A 19,240-nucleotide genomic window follows, 5' to 3' on the forward strand; every position below is an offset into this window, starting at 1 on the left:
CTGGTCCTTAGCGAGCAAATTGCTCAAAGGCTTAGCCACCTTTGAGAAGTCCTTGATAAAGCGCCGATAGAACCCGGCGTGCCCCAAAAAGCTACGGATGCCCTTCACATTCACTGGAGGAGGTAATTTTTCTATCACTTCAACCTTAGCTCTATCCACTTCAAGCCCCCTTCTAGAGACTTTGTGGCCTAGCACGATCCCCTCGGTCACCATGAAGTGACACTTTTCCAAATTAAGCACCAAATTGGTCTTCACACATCTCTCCAACACCGTTTTCAAGTTCGCCAAGCATAGACTAAAAGACCCACCAAATACCGAGAAGTCATCCATGAAGACTTCCATTGTTTTCTCTATCAGATCGGCAAAAATGGCTTGCACACATCGTTGGAAAGTCGCCGGTGCATTGCACAGCCCAAAGGGCATTTTTCGGTATGCGAACACTCCAAACGGACACGTGAAAGCCGTCTTCTCATGATCGGCCGGGTCAACCGCAATTTGGTTGTACCCGGAGTAGCCGTCCAAAAAACAATAGTATTGTTGGCCCGAGAGTCTTTCGAGCATTTGATCCATGAATGGGAGTGGAAAATGGTCCTTTCGAGTCGCGGTATTCAACCGCCTATAATCAATACACATTCTCCACCCCATTGCAACTTTAGTGGGGATCAATTCATCCTTGTCATTCCGGATCACGGTAATCCCCCCTTCTTCGGAACCACGTGCACGGGACTAACCCATGGACTATCCGAGATCGGGTAAATCATCCCCGCATCCAACAGCTTTACCACTTCCTTTCGAACAACCTCCTTCATGGTAGGATTTAAGCGGCGTTGTGGTTGAGCCACCGGCGTAAAATCCTCCTCCATCAAAATCTTGTGCATACAATAGGATGGACTAATTCCTTTTAGATCGGGAAGAGTCCAACCCATGGCTTCTTGATTTGTTTTTAGCACAATGATTAGACGGGCTTCTTCTTCATTTGTCAAAAGGTTGCTTATGATGACCGGCTTTGCCTCGGTCTCATCAAGGAATACATATTTCAAAGTAGAGGGTAGCACTTTCAATTCAATTGGCACTTTTTCGTCAATAACCTCCTTCTTCAAGTTTTCCTCCTCTACTTCCCATGGTTGTAGGTCGTCTAAACTATCAAGTTCCTTTAAGCATTCATCAAGACCTAGCTCTTCTTCAACAGTGAAAACCTCCAATGAGTCGTCAAGAGCTAACTCCATAGGAGATATCTCATGAATATGCTTTGAAACTTCCAAAATAGCGTCTTCGATCACATCGATGCGAAAGCTATCATTTCTATCTTTTGAATGCTTCATTGCCTCGAATAGATCGAATGTAACTTCCTCATTTTGAACTCTCACCTTCATTAAACCGTCATCAACATCTATCATCATTCGCGCGGTCTTCATGAACGGTCGGCCCAAGATGAGCGGAGCATCATCATCTTCCTCCATATCAATAACAATAAAATCGACCGGGAAAAAGAATTTGTCGACCTTCACCAAAACATCTTGGGCTACGCCATGAGGATGGGTCGTCGACTTATCCGCCAATTGCAACGTCATTCGGATGGACTTAATCTCAATGTTGCCAAGTCTCTTGATAATTGACAAAGGTATAAGATTAATGCTTGACCCCAAGTCAATAAGTCCTTTCCCGACATAGACGTCACCAATTTTAACCGGCAATGTAACTCTTCCCGGATCAACCTCTTTCTTAGGAAGCGTCCTTTGAATAATGGCACTACAACTCGCATCAAGGACGATGGTCTCCGGTTCCGTATACCTCCGCTTTTTTGTTAGTATGTCCTTCATGAATTTGGCATACTTGGGCATTTGCTCCAAGGCTTCGGCAAACGAAATGTTGATTTGCAACTGTTTAAAAATATCCATGAACCGGGCGTAATGCCGTTCATTCTCCCTTTTGGACGGAGCATGAGGATAAGGAAGGTTTTGGATTGGAGTAGCGCTCACTACCTCCTTTCCCTTTGCAACTCTAGCACTCTTCCATCTAGGCTTTTTCACTACCTCCCTTATTACCTCATCACTTGTATTTTTCTCAATCTCCACACCTTTTTTCTTTTCAACTTCACCATTATTTTTATTCTTTTCAACTTCTTCACCCTCACTCCACTCTCCTACTTCACCATCAACATTTTCCTCCAATATTTCCTCCTCAATTTCTTTCTCTTTCTCTCTTTGTTCACTCTCAACTCTTTTTTTATTCTCACTTCCCAACTCCCTCCCACTTCTCGTCATGATCGCCTTACAATGCTCCTTAGGATTTGTTTGCGTGTTTGCCGAAAAGGAAGGACCGGTTTGTTGTTCCGCGAGTTGCTTGGCAAGTTGCCCAACTTGAGTCTCGAGATTTTTTATAGCCGCGTCATTGCTCTTTTGATTGGCCATTGACATTTGCATGAATTGCGTCAATGTCTCTTCTAACTTAGAATTGACGACCGGCGGTTGTTGAGATTGATACGGATTTTGGGGAGGGTTTTGACGGCTAGAAGAACCACCTCCATAACCTTGGTTATGATAATAGTTGCTTCTAGGTTGGAACCCTTGGTTCCCTTGGAATTGTTGTTGATTTTGAGGGTGCGGTTGATAAGGTTGTTGTTGTTGTTGTTGTTGTTGTTGTTGTCTCGGTTGATAGTCCCGTTGATTGGCCATGTAGTTTACTACGGCTTCACCGGGAGGTGGACAAAATCCGGTGTCATGTTCACCTTTACAAAGTTCACAACAAGCTATTTGTTTAGCTTTTGACGGTTCTCTTAACTCTTTGATTTGTTGCGTTAAGAGTTCCACTTGTTGTGAGATGAGCTTGTTTTGGGCAAGGATGGCATCGTTCGTCCCTAGCTCAAGCACTCCCGACTTCTTCAAAGAGTTTCCTCGACTTTGACTCTGAAGATCATTTAAAGCCATTCGATTTATGATGTTTGTGGCTTCCTCGGCACTTTTTGACAATAAAGAACCACCCGAGGTCGCATCCAACAACGTCTTGCAGTTTGGTTGAAGTCCATTTTTGAAGATATGGATTTGAGTCAATTCATCAAATCCACGCCCTTTACATTTCCGAAGCATGGACTTGAATCTTTCCCACGCTTCATTTAATGATTCACTGGTTCCTTGTGAAAACACCGAGATGGCCGTCTTGGATTCCATGAATCGGTTATGGGAGAAAAATCTTTCGATGAATTTCTCTTACAACACGTTCCAGTCTGTCATTACGGCTGGTGTTTGGTCTAGGTACCAATCCTTTGCTTTACCGAGCAAAGCGTGGGGAAATAATCGTCTGAACAACGGAAGCTCCTGAGCCTGATCCACTCCGGCAGCCAATGCTATCTCATAAAATTTTGTGAGAAAAGCAAATGGCTCTTCATGGTCCATTCCGGTGAATGGACTTCCATATAATAAATTTAGAGTTCCCGTTTTCATCTCAGCTTGCCTTCCTGTGTGGTTGGCAAACTGAGCGGTGTTCCTTGGACTGTTTATGCATGGAGTAGAAATAGGTGGTGGTGGTGGTTGCTCCATGTTTGGTATGAATGGTGGTGGATTTGTGGTTGAAGAACTTTCTCCTTGCTCTTGGCGTTGTCTAGCCTGTTGCCTCCTACGTCTCATTTTGCTATTGAGCCTCCTTGCGGTTCTCTCGATCTCAGGATCAAAAAGAAGTTCGTCCACAGGGATTTTCCCTCGCATAAAACGTAAGCTGCACACTAAACCAAACAAATTACAAGCACAAGTCAAAAATTCACAAGCTAAAACTTAAACAACCATTGCGATGCTCGCAATATCAATTTACAATCCCCGGCAACGGCGCCATTTTGTTAGTTGTAATTTTAAGTGTCGGGTTTTTGTTATCGTATCCACAGGGATTGTAAGATATCACCGCCGTTCGATGGTTGTATTAATCTTAGCTCAATGTAACAATAAGGTTTTGGTTGGTTGTCACGTTATCTTGCATAAAAAGGTAATAAATTGCGGTAAAAGTTTTGGTTTGAATAAATGAGAAATATTGCCAAAGTTAGGGTTCGATGATCACTTTGCATGTATTTGTTCGGTCAACAATCTTATAAACTCCTTTAGATGATAAATCATTTCACAAAGTCCTCCCAATATGTTTCTCTCGAACACACATTGTGAGTTTTCCCATTTTGATCCATTGTTTCTCTCGAACACAATCTATCAAAATGACAACTTTTTGGTTCAACCTTATGGTGAACAAAATCATTCATTACTATCTCTAGCTAACAAACAAGATTGGATGAAAACCTAGGTCAAGAGTTGGTAAACATCTCTCGATCATAAACCAACACAAAGAGTTTTAAATAGAAACAAAGTTTTCATCATATATTCACCATTAAAGAGTTTACACATGAAGATCCTTACATTTACACACAAAGCTAGTAATCACCTACATCTAACCTTGACAAATGGATGACTTAGCTACTCATTTTCATGGTAGCTTGGTCGGCAAGTTTCGGAAGAAGGTTGATCAACATCCAAGTCGGATAATCGATATTGGATGGGAATCCACCTTCTTTTTGTAGAAGATGGTTAAAAGATGAAGAGAAATGAAATCTAGGGCATAAAAGATCCTAAGAACAATGCTGGAAAATATCTCTAAGAAAGTACAAAAGTGGAAAAATTAGGTAAAACTAAGGTATGGCTCTCAAAAGTGGCACTTGCTACTTATAGAGCTGTACTGGGCTGTCATGCTCGCTAGGCGAGCAGAATGGCTCGCCTAGCGAGGGTCTAATTGAGGCACAAGAGGCACCTGCGCCCAGAGACACAGTCTATCTCAGACGGTCATGTTCGCCTAGCGAACAAAACCTTCGCCTAGCGAAGGGCACGCTTCAACCCTCGCTCCAGCGAGGTTGAGAGGTTTGGCTACTGTAATCCTCGCTGGGAACTCGCTAGAGCCTCGCCTAGCGAGTGAGTGCTGGCTGCGCTTTTCATCAAAACTGAACGAACTCGCTACCACCTTCGCTAGCAGCTCGCCTAGCGAATTTATTGATATTTTACTGGAGCTTTTCGCTGGGCGCTCGCCTAGCGAGTGCTTCGCCACAACCCTCGCCTAGCGAGCAGGCTGATGAATGCTTGATTTCTTTGGTTCCTTTGCCAACTTTCTTGTGTCATCATTTTCAATTATTTCATGCCTTCTTCCTGCACAATAACACACAAATCAAAGGTACCAAGATCGTTTATCAATGTATTGCATTTCATGTTAAAACAAAGGTGGTTTTGACAATTTTAGCAAGGAAATAGAGTGAAAGATGCCCACATATGATAGCTCAAATAAGCACTTTTGGGCATCTAACAATTCCTCCATCCAGGGTTATAGGTATTCGAATATGGGTTCCCTTGGGTGTAGTTCACTTGCTCAGAGTGGGTTTCGTTTAATAGACTGCATTCTGTGGATTGGTGTCCTTTGGTTCCACATATCTCACAATTCGATGAAACTGCTACTACAGTATTCGGGTTTATGCACATATGCTCGACTTTAAGGGCTAATGCGTCCATTTTAGCTTGCATCATGTCTATAGAGCTTAGTTCATGCACTCCTCCTTGGGCTTCCTTCTTCTCAACTGTCGCTCGTTCGACTCCCCTTGATTGATGGTTTTGAGCCATATCTTCGATGAGGGCATTAGCTTCAGGATAAGGTTTGTTCATCAGAGCACCGCCTGCGGCAGCGTCGATGGTCATCTTAGTGTTATAATGAAGTCCATTATAGAAGGTTTGAATTATTAACCAATTTTCTAAACCATGATGTGGCCATGATCGTAACAGCTCCTTATATCTTTCCCAAGCTTCGAACAGCGATTCTCCTTGGTTTTGGGTAAATCTAGTTATATGGTTTCGAAGAATGGCGGTCTTACTCGGGGAAAAATATCTAGCAAGAAAAACTCTTTTAAGGTTATCCCAAGTTGTAATGGAATTGGGTGGAAGGGAATCTAACCATGATAGGGCTTTATCTCTGAGGGAAAAAGGAAATAATCTTAAACGTATTGCCTCAGGAGAAGCTCCATTGGTTTTAAAGTGTCTGCTAATTGAAGAAATATTTTTAAATGTTGGTTTGGGTTCTCAGTAGCGAGACCCGCGAATTGTCTCTGTTGCACTAGTTGCAACAGGGATGGTTTAAGTTCAAAATTATTAGTTGGGATGGTTGGGTTTACTATACTAGAACTAGGTTCTTCATTAGATGGTTGAGCGAAATCTTTAAGAGGTCTTTGGTTTTGATCTTCGGCCATAGCTCTCTTAATTCTATGAAAGAATAAATGTGCACGAGCGTAACGTTCAGGTTCCGCAAGAGGGTATACTAAGCTTAAACTTCCGGTGCTGCGAGTTCTTCGCATTGACTGGCGGGAAATAGCCTAAGTCTAAATGATATAACAACAGGAAAATGAAATTTGACGAAATTGGTCCCCGGCAATGGCGCCAAAAACTTGATGCGGTGTTTCGCAAGTATACGAACGCGTCAGAGTAATATAAAAGATTGTCGAATCCATAGAGACCAAGTGTCAATCTATCGTTATCTATTGTTATGGTGTTTATCAAAGGCAATCAAAATAGGTGTTTTTGGAGTATGCAATGAAAAATTAAAGTGTTGAAATAAATTTAATTAATAAAGACAGGGTCGAATGTAATTCACGTAATCGATTAATAATCCAAGTACTTGCTAGTAGAGCTACTTATGGGCAGTGTTTCCTACTTTGAAAAGAACTAATTTAACAGGAACTGTCGCTTTCGCGTATTCAGAACCGAGTTGTACTCCCTAATCAAACCCTCTTATTGTCACTTATAAAAAGGCGCGCATTACGTTAGAGTAGTAAACATATTTTTAAGAAATATAGTATCTTGACAAAGTTGAAAAGTATTATAACCTGGATTTCTTAACCAAAAGAGGTTCTTACGAACCAGACTCTAAACTTATAAACGCGTCCGAAAATAGTTTTAAAATCTCTTTTCTTCTTAATGTTAAAATCTCCTAATGAACTAAACAAAGCGCTTTCGCTGTTTTTGAAATAGTTAAAAACAATTAAGTTTAAATAGACGTTGGACGACTTTCGATCTTACCCAACGGAATTGAAGTGCGGGAAAACTTAAGTTGAAAGTTAAAATAGCCCTTAAGTGTTTCTACGAACAATTGTACGGATTATCGGTTCAATTATGATCCTTACATTCTAACCTTATAAATTTAGCTAGACATGGTAAAGTAAAAATGCATTAAAGTAAATAAAAGTAGTGCGAGTGCGGAAAGTAAATAAAAGTAAAGCGAGTGCGAGGAAATAAATGAAAGTAAAGCGAGTGCGACGAAAATAAATAATTTAAAGCGAGTGCGAGAAATAAATAAAGTAAAGCGAGTGCGGGAAAATAAATAAGATAAAGACAAGTAATAAAAACCTGCTCCAATCGGAGGGTTGAATAAATTGCAAAGCGGAAATGAAAATGGCGGCAGGATTAACTTCCTTCCAAAGTGCTCCAAACTCGATTACAGACTCTATCACAGACTCGATTAGACAATTGTGGTAACACTCCAATGCGAAGCGATTACCACTTTATAATACTGAATATATGCCTAAGTGAAACAAAGTTGCTTTGAGTTTGCCTCTGCTCTAAGTTTAGATGATTGTAAAAGTGATTTCGAGTTTCTATTTATAAGCAAGTAAAAAGATGGAAATGACAAGGATGCCCTTCAACTTGAAAATGGGAGGGAAAAACTTTCCTCTTGTGGCGCCCGCCACAAGGCCATGGCGCCCACCACAAGGCCAATCTGAGGCACCTTAGTGGAGGTAGTGGGGAACGTGGGAGTTGAGGGAAGTTGAGCTTGGACACGTCATGGCAGGGTCTATGGCGCCAGCCATGGGGTAGGCCATAAGTGCAAAATGCTGAATTTTAGGGTTTTTGGCTCTTTTTCACTCCCTTTTTCGATCAGGGCTCCGATTAAAGTAAAAACCTTTAAAAAAATGAAAACATAGCAATAACACAAAAAAATAACAATAAAACAACTAGAATGCATGTGAAATCAGAGTCGAAAATACGGTAAATTTTAGTGTTATCAGAACATCCCTTCACTACTAAGGAAGAAGAAGTTACAATTGATAAGAAGCCCGAGGAAGAATGGACCAAGGAGGAGGATGAACTAGCTCTTGGAAACTCTAAAGCATTGAATGCTATATTCAATGGCGTTGTTAAAAACATCTTTAGACTGGTGAACAACTGTGAGGTGGATAAAGATGCTTGGAATATTCTCAAAACCACTCATGAAGGTACCTCTAGAGTGAAGATGTCCAGATTGCAGCTGCTTACTACTAAGTTTGAGAATTTGAGGATGAAAGAAGATAAAAATATTCATGACTTCCGTATGAATATCCTTGAAATTGCTAATGCCTCAGGAGCCTTGAGTAAGAAGATGTCAGATGAAAAGCTTGTGAGGAAAATTCTTAGGTCACTTCCCAAGAGATTTTCCATGAAAGTGACAGCCATAGAAGAATCTCAAGATATATGAAAGATGAGAGTGGATGAGCTAATTGGATCCCTCCAAACATTCGAGTTGGGAATGAGTGATGGATCTGAAAAGAAAGTCAAAAGCATAGCCTTTATGTCAAACACTAAAGAGAAAGAGAAAGACAATAGTCAGGATACTGATGAAGGTCTGGCAAATGATGTAGCATTACTTGGGAGACAATTCAACAAACTCCTAAACAGGATGGATGTGAGGTCAAAGTCTAATGTCAAGAACAACTCATTTGACATCAGTAGGCCCAATGATGCTGGAAGAAGAACAAAATATGAAGAAAAATCCAAACAGGGCAAAGGAATTCAGTGCCATGAATGTGAAGGGTATGGACACATTAGAGCTGAATGTTGGAGCTATCTCAAGAAACAGAAGAAGAGTCTTGCTGCTACTTGGTCTGATGACACTTCTGAAAGTGAAACAAAAGGAGAGTCTGCAAATCTTGTGATTGCCTTGGCTGAAATATGGGATTCTGATGAAGACTCCAGTGATGATGAAGTAACCTTTGATGAATTAGCGACTTCCTACAGGGAGTTGTGTCTCAGAAGTGAAGAAGTGTGTCAACAAGTGGAGAATCAAAAGAAATTGATAACCCAACTAGAGATGAGAAGGCATAACACTTATAAACCATTTCTAAGTTGAAGATCGAAGTCGTGTTCCTGAACTCCAAACTGGATGAGATCACGAAGTATGTCAGAATGCTAAACAGTGGATCTGACACCTTAGACAAAATCCTCGAGACTAGAAAGATGGCAGGAGACATGACAGGGCTTGGGTTCAATGAATCCTCTCTTGATTGTAGTCCCACTGGTAGCAAACCAAAGATGTCACATCAAGTGTCTCAACATCACAAGGGAAGACACCATAAAGGAAAACACCAAAGATGGAGATGTCATTACTGTGGAAAATTTGGTCACATAAAACCATTCTGCCTTAGGCTGTATGGTTATCCTAGTCCTACTCACCATCAACCTAGACCCAAACAACACATCCCTGTTATCAGAAAACAGTGGGTTCTGTAGAGGGGTATTCGTTACCTTTAGATTTATTGACTAAATCAAAAGTAAATCATACAATTCGAGTCGCCACCGCACTTCTATTTATCCAAAGGAAAGGTTAGAAAGTGAACAAAAACTGAGAAGTTTTATCGAATAAAAAACTAATAAAAATATCAGAGATCGGGGTAAGGGGGTTGGTTATGCGATGGGAAGGTTTTAAGCACGCAAAACATCCTAGGTACTCCTAGGGAGCCCTTTTCACAATTTGTTGTAAAGTAGGTTGGTATTTGTGAAAATTATTTGTGCAAACATGATTGGGGGGATGAGAGAAGAATGTACAAATTATTTACAATTTTGTGTTTGAATGGATAAACCCACTGCCTACGTACCATCTTAAAAAAAGATTAGGATCAAAACCTCGTAGTTCGGGGTAAAAATCTCAAAACAAGTTGGTGAATTGATTGGTCCAAAAGCCTTAAGATCTTTTGTTATCCAAGGGAGAAAACTCAACCTAAAACCACAAATCCACGATGTGAGGATAGCTTCAACATGCTAGTGAGAGGTTAACCCTATAATAAGCATGGAAGACTCATTGTCCATCACTAAGGATATAGGTGAGCATTATATCAACCTCAAGGATAACTCAAACCTAATAGCTAAAGGATATGAAAAGTTTTGATAAGAAGTGGCCATTGAAACCACAAAACATTTGAATGAGTTATATTTACCAATGAAAAGTATTTACAAAATATGGTCAAAGTTGACTTAAGGATTCAATTCAAAATAATGTTATGAAAAAAAAAGTTTGAAAATCAAAAGCATAATGCTTAGGTTTCTAATGTTTGAAAACAAATGTTAATGTTTGCACAAAAGTTTTGGCTTGGGTTAGAGTGGAGGGAAGAAGAAGAATGGCTAAGTCCTAAACATACAAAGATGAAGGAAAAGAAACAAGACCACAAATGGAGTTCCCTTCTTGAGATCATAGTGATGAACCAAGTAGCTCCCATCCTTTGGAATAAGCAAGCAAATAAGCAAATACTCAAGCAATCAATCAATCAAGCAAGCTTTTAGGAATCTTCCAATGGCTCTTGTATCTCTCACTTTAGATGCACACGACAATGGTTCTTTAATTTGGCTCAAATGGGAATCCCTAGCACAAGAACACACACATCAAAAAGTTCTATAATGTCAACAAGGAATCGACAAGAGTGAGTTTAGAGATTAGGTCCTTCCAATTCATCTTCAACATTAAGTTCTTTTCACTCCATTTTTGCATAGGGAATGTCCTAATGTCTAAGTCCTTTTGTCCATTTGCATTTGGTTCACAACAATCAAAAGAAAACATAAGAACAATAGTATATACACAATTATGTTCTTAAGTGAGCAAAAGGCAAATTGCATTAACATAAACATGTGCTCAAATGAGCAAAGGGCAAAAGCAAATGAATAATATGTACAAGAATATTAAATTGCATAAATGTAAAGTGCAAGAATTAAATGTTAATGGTCAATTGTTAGTGTTAGTGTGCCATAAGACAATTTAGCGTTATGTTAAGCAATCGTAAGTGGACTAACGTAGTAGTCACACCTATCTGAGGTCGGTCAATAAAATATAGGCAACAAACAGAAGTTAGAGATCTTGATTAGTGAATCAAGCTCCTACAACTTGCCATCCCAAAAGAAGATGAGAAATGATCTTGTATTGATTTGGGTTCTTTGCTTGATTACGAAGCAACCTATCCTTAATGCAAAGCCATTCACTTGATCTATGATCAAGATGAATTATATTTGAATCAAGGAAGGTTAAACCTCCCATACATCAAGGCTAACCACCAATCTTTAACTCATTGATCCAAAAAAAGAAAAAAAGATGAAGAAGGAGATGAATAAGAATGAACATTAATGGAAATTCAAATGAAGTAATCAACATACATTGACCAAAGATAGATGGAATCAAGGTCAAACATTAGTAAATAGAAGCAAAATGAAACTTAGAAGTCAAGAAACAAATAAAATATTTTTGGTATTTTTGGAAATTTAAATAATACTTGAATTAAAATAAATAATTAAAGGTCAAACTTCAAATCCATTTCAAATCAACTTTGAAAAGTCCAAATGGATCATCCTAAGTTCAACAAGGTCAACAAAGTTTGACAAAAATTTTCAGCATTTTTAGAAACCAGAAACTATTTTTTATCAATTAAAAATGCATAAAAAATAACCTAATTGAATTAAAATCTCAAATAAATCTCAAATCAATTAATAAATTGATGAGAATATTTTTCATAGATCCATCATCATTCAAAGAGGTTTAGAATTTTTTTTTTGTATTTTTTGGATATTGAAAACTATTTAAAATGAATTAAAAATAACCAGAAAAGAGAAAATTCATAAAAAATATCAAATGATAAAATAAAAAATATTTAAAATCATTTTTAGAAACTAGAAATTAAAAGAGAAATAATGCCATTGGTCTCATATTTTTTGGAATTAAAATGAGAGAGATATGATTTTTTGAAATAAAATGAGATAAAAGATATTAAATCAGAAATTAGAAAATACAAAATAATGTGGTGCGTTGGATCCAGGCTCATTAATTGAGCTGGCACATCCAAGGGTCCAGACATGCGCGCGCACAAAACACTTTGGTCAATGAGATACACACGGCCATTAAAAAAGTCTTAAAAATGAAGAGACCAGATTAGATCTGGAGATCAAATCCAAGGGCTATGAATCATTCTGGCAAACGGACGGTGGTGTACACCACCGTCTTCTCCGGCGAGACCAGAGATTCCGGCGAGAGTTGCAGAGAAAAAATCATAACCAAAATAGGCGATCTATACATCAATGGAAAGCTGGGGTGATGTACATCACCCCTGTACCATTTATTTTCACTCTAGATCTCCATGGGAAGAGAAATCAGAGGTGGAAAATGATGGTGTTCATCTTGAACTCAATGGAATTTCAAAATTAAAAGCACAGTTTAATTGCCTCTGATGAGAGGACTTCAGCCAAACCAATAAATGCAAGAAACAAGCTACAAACAGTGAGTTTTAAAGAAGAAAAGTTTGTGTAGCAACCTCTGAAATATGGATCTATGGAGCACAAATCCTCTTAGTTATTGCTTGCAGTGTGATCTAGAGATGAATATGAAGCAAGGTCAAGGAATTTTGAGTCTGAAAATCAACCAATGAAGTTGAAATTCAGATCTAAAATTTTGAAATGAAAGAGTGAATTCCTTTAGGTATGGCTATGGAGGGAGTTTTGCGGCATAACAGGCGCCTTCAGGTTGTTTAATTATGAAGCCTAGCACTCTTATTTATAGCAATTGGCAAAGGCAAACATGAAAGTTTCATGTGCATGAATAAAGAGGGCCTCCATGCATGGGCCTGTACAGGCGCATGGAGGGCCCAAATCCTATTGCAAATGAATGCTGATATCACATTAAGGTGAAATGGATGTACATAATTGATGCAATTGGCTTATGCAATGAGTTTTCAACTAGTTTCCAAAAATGCACCAAAATGTTATCCTCTTCGAAAATGCCTCTTCCAAAAATAGAACATGGCCTTATGGGTAATGGTTGGAAAGCTTTTGACATGAGGATCAATTGTTATGTTGAACAAAAATTCATTTGGAATTTGGAAATTGATGAAAATTGATCATAAAGTGCAAGGTGCAAAACATGTGTATGTGAAAATTTCCAAAATAGGCCAACTTCAAGCCCTTCTGTTTCAATGATGCAAGCTCCAAATGACAAAACCTTCAACATCAAAGTTGTATATATTTTCAAGAAAATCAATTTGGACTCAAATGTTTCATCATTTGGATTTTGGATGAGAAAGTTATGGGCACTTGAAGTCGGACTTTTTCACATTTCAATGCCTTTGGTCCAAAGTGGCCTATAATGTTTTGCATTATCACATGTATTTATTTTGTGATTATGAAACTTTGTTCAACATAACAAATGAATTAGACATCTTAAAGTTTCCAGTTCCTTTGATCCCACATCAAAATCATAAAAAGTAAATGAGTTATGTCTATGGGAAGGTGACCCAAAATTAGGGTTTCAGTCAAAATGACCTATAATGTTTTGAAATGGATGATGACCTTCCGAGCTTCAAATCAAATTTTGATGAACATGAAAGTTGTTCATATGGTTCGTAAGAACAATTTTGATCTTGGGGTCATCTCCATTTGACGAACACATTAAAAGTTAGGTCTCAGTGTACTTCAAAATAGTCAGATGAATTGACTGATCAACTTCTCAAGTCCATGCCTCAAATATTGATGAATTGATGATTGAGGACACTCAAATAAGCTCAAATATGCATGAAATGATGAATGGAAGAACTTACATTGATTGTATTTGATCATGGGTTGAGGTTGCTTCCTGAGCAAGGCACAGTCAATGCATAGTTGAATTAGGGTTTCCTTGGGAAACAATCCTCAAGCCCTTTGGTTTGCTTTGATCAAAAATGATAAATTGAGGTAATTGGGAGGCATATATGATGAATGAGAGATTTGGAACCATTGTCATGCTTGCTTTCATCTCCACCTAGCCATATTAATGAGCATAGGGTCTACTAGGAGCCTTGGATCTTATGATTGCTCAAGCTACAAAACAAGAGATGTTAGTGAGATATTTTTGTGCTTTTGGTTAGTAGACAAAAGAATAAAAGCAATAATATACAATTAAAGCATGCTTGGTGGTCTCAAACCAACTCACAAATGTTCCCACCCAAAGGTTAGGAGCCAAGATGCTATGACCCTTGAGGCAAGATGCAAATGCAATGTTATGATGCCATGAGAGTTCTTAGGGTCAAAATTGGGGTCTTACAGATGCCCCTATTTAAGGTCATTCTAGCCGGAGATATGAAGGTTAAAATCTTATTCTCGACGAGGTAGAATGGGCTTAAATAATAACAAAGAGACGATTTTTGGTCCCTAAGAGACCTCATGATGCAAATGTATGTATGCAAAGGTTAATGCTCTGTGGGGATATGTGTCCATAAAGGAAAAAGAAATCAGGAGAAACTGAGAATCCAAAGGAGTAATACACTCACTAGGGAGACAAAGACTCTAGGGACGTTACAGGGGAATAAAGGGGATAAAATGCGCGAGCAGGTCAGGACTTGAAACCCGCTGGGAGACACGAAGGGATTCCATGAAAATAAATCAACAGAAAGACTCGAGCTGACGCAAAGACGCGTGTATTGGGGAATACGCCAATACATCAAAACTATCCACAAAGGATACTTCGGATAAAAATCCGGACTCGGATGGGGAATATCCAACTAAGGGACTCAGCTGAGGAAACAACAATTGAGGTATTACCGGTTATTGGGAAATAGGCTCAAAGAGACATGTGATCAAACACCGATATAAGGGTGAGAAATACAACATGCTCGGGGAGAATGAATATACCGGTATAAGGGTGGGAGATATCAGTCATCTAAAACATCTGAGGAAGACCTGAAAAGGTATATTTCAACTCAGGAAAATCTAACTCCACAGGGGACAAAAGTCATAATAGGGAGCAGAAAGGAAGGAACACCAGGGATACCGGTTACTGGGCATATAATAGGTGACCAACCAGGCGTGAATTGGGGAATACTCCCAAAACACTAATCATCCAAAAGGAGGGCTGAAAAAGCAAACTCGATTACAGGATGGACATTCAATTCCAAAAGGAAATACGAATCTTACTCGACTGGGGAAGAAAAGGACTTCGACTGAAGAGCGCATGAGATACATTATCTATTACCGTCAGAACATAGATAACATACTCGCATGGAAGATTATCCACAACCGCCTACTGGGTTAATAAAGGATAAATCGACCGTAAAGAAAGGACATCGGGATACCAAATACTGGGTATAAAATGATGACCAATCAAAGGGGAGAAACGATCATTACCAACAAGAGGGGTGAATGAAAGATGACTCTCCGGGGATACATTGCTTTATCAGAGCAATTATCCAAGAGATATATCACCAGTTACTGGGAGATATACTCGAAAGGTGGAGGAATATCGATACCGGATATTGGATAAAGATAACCGTCAAAGAGGGGATTACATCTACTAGTTACTGGGTAGAAAAACACAGAAGAGTAACCGCCATCGGTTAGGATGAACAAAATCAAGGTTAACTCTTCAAGGGGATAAAATGGGGTTTACAACTACCGGTATGAGGGTAGAAAACCACAGAAACTCCGTCGGGGAAAAGATGGACAATCACTGGTTACTGGGCAATCATTCATCTAAACTACGGGGAAGTGCAAAGGGAAATAACAAGAGGAGTCAAACTAGGAACGAACTAGAGAGACACAACGAAACAAGACTCAACCCAATGAGGACATAACTCAGGGGCGTAATTCCATCCCAATACATATTTTGGGAGGAAACAAAAATAATAATTATCCACGAGGGCAAAGCTCAGTGGGAAAAATGGAAGAAAGGATGGATACTTTCTGCCTATAGGGCCGACTCTATATGGAGAGATCAAACACCAACATCTGCTTGGGGAAAACACGTATCACCAAATAGCAGGAGATACCAAACAAAGATATATGGCAAAGAATGCAACATGAATATCTGAATGTTGTAGCTATGCATGTATATGTGTGGTTTATGTATGATGAATGCTGGCAAACTGACATATCTAACACAACCAGGACAAACATCCGGTACTACATCTCGAAAGAGAAAGCCAGGCCCACTGGGGAAAATCCCAATCTGATGGGGGCAACAGATACCAGGAAATAGATGACCTCTGCAAGGGAAAGAGAACTAGTCACTCCACTAGGAAGGAATCAACACATCTTTCTCAGAAGCTCCAACGCCAATCTGAAATCAAGCAAAGTCTTGGCCAGGGGACCGAGCACGGATACGATCCGTCGTAGAAGCAACTCTACTGGGAAAATTATCCAGGGGAAGGATGAAACTCTGCGGGGAACAACCACCAATCAAAAAGTTTCGAAACCAACATATTTCCTTACACCGCTGGATAGATCATCCCTGCCGAGGAGAAGAGGAACACTATTCCACTAGGGATGGAAAGATAAACATTTCCGTCACCCGCTCTTCTCAGGAGGAAACAACAGATAGGCTCTAGGGAAACATTTCCGTCACCCGCTCTGCTCAGGAGGAAACAACTGACAGGCTCTAGGCAATCAACTGGAGATATCCTGCTGGTGACCATACCGGGGAGTTAAAATGGGATCAACCCTGCCGAGGACGAACAAAGTCGAACCTGGTGGACATTCATGTAGGTGAATCCGCAGGGGATAAGCTACAAACCAAGTGTTGAGAATTCTATTCATGCTGGGAATTTCCTGCTCACTCTGCGGGAGAATTCCAATCTGAATGAGGGAATACCAACTTTCTCGAAAAGATAGCATATCAATTTATCAATTTATAAGGGATTTTAGGTCTATCCATTCAAGGGATATCAACCATATAATTGATAACACAGATGCTAAATCCAGCCTTACTGAGGAGTTAGAAGATTGAGCCCAAACTCCAAACTCTCTAGGGATTTGGTGATGCATAATTTTATTCTATGCTTGAGAAGGATCCAAACTGAAGAGGATACAAGTATGCTCGGAATATGAACAAATGTCTTATCCTTTTGGAGATCATCCTATCCTTGGGAGAGCACTGAAGACGACTCAATTATCCTTTTCGTTGTGAATGTTCACTTTGTTTAAAAACAATTTATGAAATTTTTTATTTATTCAAAACAATGATATTTGTCAATTAAAACATGCAAAATATTTGTTTGAACAGAAACAAATACGAGTGCGAAGAATTGGATAAAGGCTCAAATTTATTTGATGGAATGGTAGTCTACAAATGACAAGACTCCATGGATCTTTACAAATTTGAAATTGGTGATATATATTGGAAAAGGGATACATTGAACATAATGACCATTTCTCCACGAATTCTGAATCCGATGTATTTGAAGCTTCAGTTGACGATGACTGAGTGAAATTCTTTGACAGATGATAGCTGTAGGACAAAGTCTTGTCGGGATGCAGTTACTTGCCAAATCCCTAATTTTTGCCTAGATTTCTCCAGGGTGAGGTACTCAATCTAGCGGGATATATATTCATTTTTTATGTCTCTAACTTTTGCCTGGATCGCCCTTTCAGGTTTTCAATCCACCGAGACGCTCATTTATTGCCTAAGTCGCCCTTTCGGGTTTTCAACTTAGCAAGCTATTCTGTTTTTCTTTTAGGCGAAGTATTTCTTGACTGCATATGAATTCACAGGACGAGTGAAATCCTCCCCATCCATAGTTCTAAGTATCAAAGCACCGCCTGAAAAGGCTCTCTTAATAACATATGGACCTTCATAGTTTGGAGTCCACTTGCTCTTGGAATCGGGCGCGAAAGACAAGACTTTCTTGAGCACAAGGTCACCTTCTCAGAACACACGAGGCTTGACCTTCTTATCAAAGGCCTTCTTCATCCTCTGCTGATATAACTGACCATGACACATGGCAGTCAATCTCTTCTCTTCAATTAAGTTTAACTGGTCATAATGATTCTGAACCCATTCAGCCTCAGTCAACTTGGCTTCCATCAAGACTCTCATTGATGGGATCTCCACCTCTACTGGGAGCACAACCTCCATGCCATATACAAGGGAGAAAGGGGTTTCCCCTATTGAAGTGCGAACAGATGTACGATATCCATGCAAAGCAAATGGCAGCATCTCATGCCAATCTTTGTATGTAACAACCATCTTCTGGATAATCTTCTTGATGTTCTTATTAGCAGCTTCAACAACCCCATTCATCTTGGGTCTATAAGGAGAAGAATTATGATGCGCAATCTTGAACTCTCTACAAAGCTCTTTCATCATCTTGTTGTTCAAGTTAGATCCATTATCAGTAATGATCTTATCTGGCACACCATAACGACATACGAGTTGATTCTTAATGAACTTCACAACCACATGCCTGGTCACATTTGCATATGACACCGCTTCAACCCATTTGGTGAAGTAATCAATTGCTACGAGAATAAACCTGTGACCGTTGGATGCTTTTGGCTCAATCATGCCAATCATGTCAATTCCCCACATGGAGAAAGGCCATGGTGATGAAATCATATTCAGAAGTGTCGGGGGAATATGAATCTTATCCGCATAAATCTGACACTTATGGCATTTCTTCACATATTTGCAGCAATCAGACTCCATTGTCAGCCAATAGTAGCTTGCTTTTAACATCTTCTTTGCCATGGCATGTCCATTGGAATGAGTACCAAATGAACCCTCATGAACTTCAGTCATCAACAGGTCTGCTTCGTGGCTATCCACGCATCTGAGCAGAACCATGTTAAAATTCGTCTTATAAAGCACGTCGCCATTGAGGTAGAAAATTCCAGATAGTCTCCTCAAAGTCTTCTTATCTTTAACAGATGCCCCAGGCGGGTAAATCTGACTTTGGAGAAAGCACTTGATATCATAATACCATGGCTGGTCATCTATTACTTCTTCTACTGCAAATACATGAGCTGGTCTATCCAAGCGCATCACAGTGATATTGGGGACTTCATTCCAGAGTCTCACTACAATCATAGAAGCAAGTGTAGCAAGATCATCTGCCATCCGATTCTCATGTCGAGGAATATGATGGAAGTCAGCCTCAGTAATGAATGTTGAAATCCTCCTCGCATAATCTCTGTATGGGATGAGGCCAGGCTGA

At 39.6% G+C, this 19,240-nt stretch overlaps 1 non-coding gene across 1 annotated transcript; it reads left to right on the plus strand.

The window, feature by feature from the left end:
• Positions 1–5,763: 5,763 nt before the first annotated feature.
• Positions 5,764–5,870, plus strand: LOC127116353 (small nucleolar RNA R71). The gene has a single exon (XR_007801304.1). It is a non-coding gene; the product is annotated as a small nucleolar RNA R71 (small nucleolar RNA).
• The last annotated feature ends 13,370 nt before the right edge of the window (positions 5,871–19,240 follow it).

This window comes from Lathyrus oleraceus, chromosome 1 (assembly GCF_024323335.1).
Source record: "Lathyrus oleraceus cultivar Zhongwan6 chromosome 1, CAAS_Psat_ZW6_1.0, whole genome shotgun sequence".
NCBI classification, from domain to species: Eukaryota; Viridiplantae; Streptophyta; class Magnoliopsida; order Fabales; family Fabaceae; genus Lathyrus; species Lathyrus oleraceus.